Here is a 7,700-nt window from a genome sequence, read left to right as displayed (position 1 = left end):
GATGAAGGATTAAAAATAATGAACTGTTTGCCTGTTCATCTGCATCTTGTGTTACGTTGAAGTGAATGGCTTAAGGAAAAACACTGATCAGTGCTTTGTGTCTATTAAGATGTCTTGAGTAGGACAGTGTGCGTGTACACTCAAAAAAATGAATGAGGTGGATTGTTCAGTGTATATTAATTATTTATTTTCATTTTACTTAAAATATATGTTTTTGTTAAGTTAACATATGTTTTTCTAATCAAGTCTATGTAATTGTGTCTATTATTCAACGTACATAATACTAATGTGTTACTTGATCGCATAACATTTAAGTTAAGTCAATTAGGATCGATATACCTTGTATATCCACAAGGTGGCAGTAATGCAAAAACAGTTGTAATGAAACCGCGCAGAACAAGAAGGTTTCACGGCTTGTGCCTGCTCATGCACAAGACTTCAAATTTAACTGAAAAAGGCTGTTTTGGCGCCAAGCTGCTGTTTCTTTGAGAGGTAAGACCACTTTTTTCTTTGACTATGTTGTGTAGTATCTATATGTCCAGCATGGTTATATTTTGCGTTTGTCTTACAAGACATGTTATATCGTTTGCGTGTGCTTGTTTTACATTAGTTTTACTGGGTCCTGGACATGCTTATTTTGTGGACTGTGTAAGAAACATTTTTATTGTTTTTTGTTTTATTAAGGGATTAGCTACAGGGGTTCATGGGGTTATTCTTTCAAGGGGTTATTTTTCCATTTGCTTTCTTGGGATTCCTTTTCTGTAATCCGAGAGTCGGAAATATCGAATAGGATAGCAAGGATAGCATAAAGTGACATTTAAAATCCAAAAAGTCAAGGGCGAAAGCCACTGTGACACCATTGTTCTGCTCTATCAGTAATCTGTATTATGTAAAAATGGTCTGTAAATACAGCATGTTTCCTAGCGGAGTTATACATATCAATGTAGTTATAAATTACAGTTTGTGAAAGTACACACTTAATTTTTTTAATAAAATTATTCAAGACATATGAGTGGACAGACAATGGAGGTCGACAGACCTGGTGATAATTGCTTCTATAGAAAGTTAGCACATGGCAGTGTCAATCTCTTGCTTTTCTTCTGAGTAGTATTTTATTTAGTTGTAATTCAAACAATAATTTGCTTCTTGAAATTAAGGAATTAATTTTTTTTTTCTTTATAAATCTCAGATCCTGCCTTTACCTGCTCCCTCCTATACTGATGTGGTGTATGTGGTATTGCTGAGCTTGTATGTGGTATGTGAACTGTTATACTTTTAAAAACAAAACTGTTTTATAAGTTAAGTTTTCTTTTGTGACCCATCCCATGCCCCTGTTATTTCTTCTCCACATCTGAACCATGGTTGCAGTTCAAGGGCCTGAGGCATGAAATTCTTTTCAGATCAGCTGTGATCAATATTTTTTGGAACTTGATAAATAACAATAAAAGCTGTAATGGCTCCATTAGCATTTTGTGTAAATGTTTGTGTTAAAATTATAGCTTTAATGAGGTCTTACTACATTAGTTTTAGTTTGTATATGTGTACATATAGTATGTATATTTACAGTACAGTATGTTGTGTTTGTTGACATATTTTCAGGTGGAAGCAGAATATGTGAGGATTACTACTGCTGCACATGTTCCAAGGCTTTTTACACAACTTGACCAATACACTGACCAGCTCATAAAAGTCTTCAAGAAAAAAGGAGGCGTTGCAGGGAAGAAAATTAGACAAACTTTGGCCCCAGCCACACAGGTGCGTTATTCTGTTGGTAGCAAAATATTATGGCTAATAAGATCATTTTCAAATTTAAACAGCTAGTGTATGGTAGCTGCACAGTGCACTTACATTTATATTAAGCAAGACAAAGTTTGGTACTCAAAACGTTGGAAAATTTAAATTACCTAAACATATGTAAAATCTGATCCCTTGATTTAGGTTAAACCAGAAGTGAATGTTTTTATGTTATGTTTTGAATGCAAAAAAGATGATGTATTAGTTTGTCTTTACCTCCATTATGGACATATATAATGTGGTGGAAACCCTGCCCAACAGGTTAACTATTCATGTCCATGTGATGATTAGTTGGTCTTGTGTACATGTCTATCTGTGCAGTGGATATGTCATTCATTTTGCGTATAATGTGAGCTTCTGTCATCCTAAAGTATATCTGTTTTCTCTTCCTGTATCTCTGCCACTCTCTACAGAAGGAAACCATTGAAAAGGGGAGGGAGTGTGTCCTCAGGGCACTACCTTTTTACCTGAATGAAGACCCAAGCATCCTCTTCAAAGAATAATTGGTTGGTAATTTTAGTTTAGTTTTTTATCTGTATTAAACCAAATTTTGAATAACTAATGTTGTTGCATGTTGTAATGTTGTTGTTGTTGTTGTAATTTGCATGGAACCTGTTTAAATGTTTTGGGAAATCTTCTTGTATACCCAAACTATTTATATTTATCGTTGAATCTGTAGTCTAAAATAGTGGCGCACTGGGGTGCATGTTCCTAATATTGTGTTTACGTCATTAAAGGGTAGCTTTGGCCCTTTTTCTTTCTTTTTTTAAAACTGGATGCCATTTTTCTATGTTTTTGTGTCTAAGCTACAGCTGTTCAGAGGGAGCTGGAACAAATTACCCTTGCTATCTTTACCATCGAAAGAGCTGATGCCAGCACTCCTCCAGCCGATGTGGGTATAACCATCTAGTGTGTCCTGCATGACCTGGAAGACCTGGCCTCTGCATGTGCACTCTTAATGGGTGGGATATATGCACTGAATCTCAGTTAACCTCAAGACTGAAAGCTAAGAGACAATCAAAAGCATTGAGATTTAAAGGATTTAATTGAGAGATGATACTGCACCAGAAATGTTGAAGGGTGGTGTGTATATTAGCGTTCAAGGCATATTGTTATGAGGTGGAAATATATTCATATTCAGTTTGTGTTACATTGTGTGCATTGTAAAGGTAATTGCAATACATACTAAAAATAAGGGTAAGTTAGGAGGTTGATCTGATATCCTCGTGTTGGTGTTGTTCCCAGATCATCATACTAAATGTTGTTCCAGGATCAACATTGCAAGTGACCAATCAGAATGTTGTGACGTCATACTTTTGCGACTTCGGGAAAAACCGGCGTAAAACAAAAAACTGTACTTAAGCTGCGTGAAACCGCCTCTGTCCGCCGATCAACTGACCCTAACCCTAACCGTAACCCTTTAATAAACAGTAAGCAGAATTGATATTGTCCTTGCAACATTGGAATTTCATAAATGCACGAATGGCTTGGAATAGAATAACGTCACAACAATGTGATTGGTCACTTGCAATGTTGAACCTGGAACAACATTTTCATGATGGTCTGGGAACAACACCAACACGAGGATATCAGATCATCCAAGTTGGGAATGCAGGATGAATGTATATTTTGTGGACTTTTAAAGACGAACAATTGTTTCCATGTTAAAATGTTTACATCTGAAGTTTTTTGCCCAAACACTGGTAAAATAAATGTTGACAGTGGCGGGTGTTAAATGGTTACTGCTGTGCTGTTGCAAAAAAACTGAACGCTGACAAGCTGTTTTATTGTTAGACCATAATGTTGGCATGTTTTGTTAAAGTTTTATTTGGGATGGTGATGTAATTTTCTTTGATTGCTAATATCAGTGGACTATTTATTATTATTATTATGATTATTATTATTATTATTATTGTTGTTGTTGTTGTTGTTGTTACATTTTTTTTTTTTTAAATTGTGGCTGTTGAGGTGGACACTTCACTTTGCATTGTTAAAGGAAAGCACTTCATTGGCATTGTGTTACTGGACTGACCCTAAGCAATCATTGCAAATAGCAACTTTGCTATCCATTTTAGACACTAAAAGAAAAAAACACTCACAGACCTTACTAGCATCACATGTGCATAACTCAAGTGTCATCTTATCAATGTGTTATGTGATCTTCAATGCGTTTTTTTTCTCTTCTATTTCTGGTAGATACAGACATTTAATTTAAAGTCTTGATGTTGCATCTGTCTACATACTGTTAATTACTAACCCTAATGAGCTGTTGTGTTTTATTTTGGACTGGGTTTACACAAATGCTCACTGAATGTGTTGGCAATAAAATAAATTTTAAAAAATAAGTTGGATGTACTTAATTCATTTGTGTGGAACCTGTTGACAAAATAGATTTATGTAAAACTAATTAATAAAGCACAAGGTGGCTGAAAATATAATATTTGAATTAATCTAACATAAATTTAACATTTTACTGCCACAAATAAGAAATGTGTTGAAGTAACTAATCTAAACTATCTAACCTGAAAATATATCATCTATGTTCATACAACATAACTTGATTTAGTTAGTCTTAAATATGTCTTGTTAATCTTAAGTAGTTTTTTTAAATTAGATGAACTAAAGATTTTTGCTTTAAACTAACATAATTCAATTTCGTGGAACCTGTTGACAAAATAATTTTAATTAAAGTCAACGTTTCATTTTTTTGACAGATTTAATAAAAAATTGAGTGATAGATCACCACATTTGTTCCAAAACTGTTTCCATGTATAAATGCAGCTTTATGCGTCTGTGAATTCAATAATTTTCTGTAGCAGTCAAATCCATCCATATTCCCTGTATTTATTATATAGTTATGTTTATATCCTTTTACATCTATTGATTGATCCATTTTCTCAGCATCTATTAATTAAGTGTCTGTTAAATTCAGCAATTTTCCAAAACATTTCTATTTCATACATCCATTTCTCTATAAATCTTTTAGCCTTGTTATACTTACATGTAAATGGTAAGGGGGCTGTTTCTTATATAACACATTTCTACTCAAGCTGAGTAAGTGCTTTCAACTGTAAGTTGTATTCACACACATTCACTGTCTTCCTCACAGATACGATGATATGCAGTCTGGAGGAGTCAGGAATGGATGCATCAACCTTCTGATTGGTAGACAAATGAGACAAAAGCCAAAGCAGCCTCACAGTATTTACACTGTATGCTTTATTTCCCTTTCTGCTCCATCCATTCAACATTTTCCATTAATCTATATGTCCCTTCAACAATATTCTATAACAATATACTAATGTTATGCACATTTTAAGAGATGGGACATAACGCATAATCCGATTTCGTTTTTTCAAGTACGAGTAAAGGGTAAAGTAAGGTATTACACTTGCAAAAAAGTAATTAGATTACTTTTACTTTCCTGTAAGCATGCTGCATTACTACCAGTGATGGAAATAACTTCGTCACAAGTAACGCCTTACTTACATGCGTTACTTTTTTCAGAAACGAATAATCTAATTAATTACTATTTCTATCGTTACAACGCTGTTACCGTTACTAACAAGAAAATGCGGTGCGGCTGCGTTACTATTTTTCAACAAACAGACGGTTGAAGCTGTGTTCAGCTTATCGCATCTTATATCAGTTGCATGGAAGTAGCTGTAAGTAATCTGGGCGCTACATGTTTAAGCAGCTGCGCGCATTCCCGCGGGTGGCAATCACTTTCTGGCAGACGATCGTTTTTTGGCACAACACCTGTAGCTAGGTGGCAAAACAATCACATGAGTGCTGCTGTTTGACTGAGGAAGAATAAAGTAGTTGTGATAAGCTAATCACATGACCACTTCAAGATGACAAAGCAACAAGGTGACATATACCAGTTTTTAAATTGTGTTGATTGGCCACGTAAAACCAGAGTCATGATAAACAATATATGCAGCGTTTTTTCGTGAATAGTTTCATCACGTTTAATGTCTGGGGACAGCGCTAGCAAGCACTCTCTGCTTATGACCAACAATAAAAAAACAAAGCAAAAAAAACAGCACTTTCGTGTTGGTGGAAAAATACACCATGTCGACGAATCAAAAATGATATGGCAACACAACATTTAGTTGTTTAGGGAAGAGGGGAAGTTTTAGGAGTGATGGCGATTTTATTTGATGGATTATTCATAAAAAATAGAATTGGGCTGAAAAGTCTATTGCTTTATTACCTATTCAGGTTGTGTATCATGTTTTTAAAAGTAATTAAGTAAGAAAGTAACTAATTACCTTTGAAAACAAGTAAAGTAATAGGATTACTTTCTTGGAGAAGTAATAAGTAATTAGTAAGTAATTACTATTTTCAAGTAACTTGACCAACACTGCTATCGAGTCATCCATCCGTTTGTCTATAACAAACCGTATACCTATGCATACATTTCTAAAAGAAATCTTACAATTCCATTAAAGATTGTGTCACAAAACGATAACAAGAGAGAATGTGTGTCAGTATACACACTTTTTTTTTTTTTTTGTAATTTGTGTAACATGCAGATTGAACTAATTTGAACTGGTAAATGTTCAAATTTGCGGAATGTCTTTATTGAAGGCTTTGTTAAGATTGTGTCTGTAAACGTTGGTTCCTTAAGCACCACCTTGTAAGAGTAGTGCTCAAAGAACAAACTCCTCTCTGAGCCTGATCCATCTCCTAATCAGTGTAATCAATGCAGTATAATTAGTTTATGATTGTATTGGTTTTTTTTCATATGAAATTACAAAAATGCATGTGAAGAAATATGGCGTAATAAGCACACATACTGATATCGCTACTGTAGTGGTATCAATCAGATGTTCTGAATCAATACACAGGATTTGCTCACTTCTGTCAGCTTCACTTTATAACATAAATTCCAGGAAGGCATTCTGACAATTTAAGGATTTTTAGTAGGAGTTAAAATATAATTTGGCTTTGGTCTTTTTCATTTTGTTCTTTGTGTTGTTTCTGAATACATTTTGCAGTGTGGTTGGACACACTGTCCTGCTTCAAGAGGCTCTGCAGTTAGAGAATGCCAGGGTACTTAATTTGAATAAGTTTATCCGAGTGTTATTCATGTCACCTGTGAGGAATTTTGATGTTGTGGCTACTTAGTTCATTGTGACTGTAAAAGCAAAAGTTGCATTTAGAGTGCCTTGCTTGACGTTTAATTGCAAATTAAGTATTCATGTTACGTATTTTCAAAGATTACAAGGTACTGCAAAAGGTTTGTGGTGAAAGGCATAAACAATATTACAAGGACATGACACGTTAGTACGTTGTATTTATTCTTGTTATTCCACACTGTTTGTGAAGCACCACAGTTTATTCAGAAGTCAGACAGTGATTTTTGCTTGTAATTTCTTCCTCTTTATAAGTGGAGAGGCCCACCGCAGGCTACAGTTATTTGACCTCTGCTATGATCTCTTAAAAATCAAACATCTTAGCTTTTAAAAACTGTCTGTGCGCCTTCCTCAACCTCAAGATGACTTTGTCTTGTGTGTACAAAGTGTTGTTAGATTTTCAAAGTCACCCAAGGGAATAGCTCAAATAACTCCTTTTACTACCTATAATTGATGGCTTGTTGCACCTCTTGCTGACCTAAAGCATTAGCTGGCCTTTAAAAACTAGCTTCAGGACCTACCATTTCAGATCAAAAATGGTACTTTTTAGCCTCTCAAAGATATGGAAAAACTTTTCTGCTGTATTCTGGAAAACCCAAGTCACGTTTGAAACACCTTAACTGAGGCAGGTTTATCTGTATGTTTAGGCTGACCAATTTTTACCATAAGCAGCTGTGAAGGAAGACGACAAAACCACAGACATGCTTTATTTATTTATTTATTTTTTACCTTTGAGAGCTGAATACCTGCATTAATGAGAAATGT

The 7,700-nt window shown here is 34.7% G+C and overlaps 1 long non-coding RNA gene across 2 annotated transcripts; it reads left to right on the top strand.

The window, feature by feature from the left end:
* The first annotated feature begins 284 nt into the window (after window positions 1-284).
* On the top strand, window positions 285-4,139 carry LOC147304390 (uncharacterized). Of its 2 annotated transcripts, none has more exons than XR_015126921.1 (5): window positions 285-492; window positions 1,190-1,255; window positions 1,600-1,755; window positions 2,208-2,300; window positions 2,601-4,139. It is a non-coding gene; the product is annotated as an uncharacterized LOC147304390 (long non-coding RNA). The 2 variants fall into 2 exon arrangements; XR_015126922.1 differs by lacking the exon at window positions 285-492 and adding an exon at window positions 499-648.
* Window positions 4,140-7,700: the final 3,561 nt, after the last annotated feature.

The sequence above is a fragment of the Aulonocara sp. 'chitande type north' Nkhata Bay genome, linkage group LG22 (assembly GCF_057382095.1).
Source record: "Aulonocara sp. 'chitande type north' Nkhata Bay isolate Kocher_YH1m ecotype deep benthic linkage group LG22, A_spYH_male_GT1.1, whole genome shotgun sequence".
Lineage (NCBI taxonomy): Eukaryota > Metazoa > Chordata > Actinopteri > Cichliformes > Cichlidae > Aulonocara > Aulonocara sp. 'chitande type north' Nkhata Bay.
The sequence above is the reverse complement of the archived record's forward strand: the minus strand, read 5'-3'. Positions and strand labels throughout refer to the sequence as shown.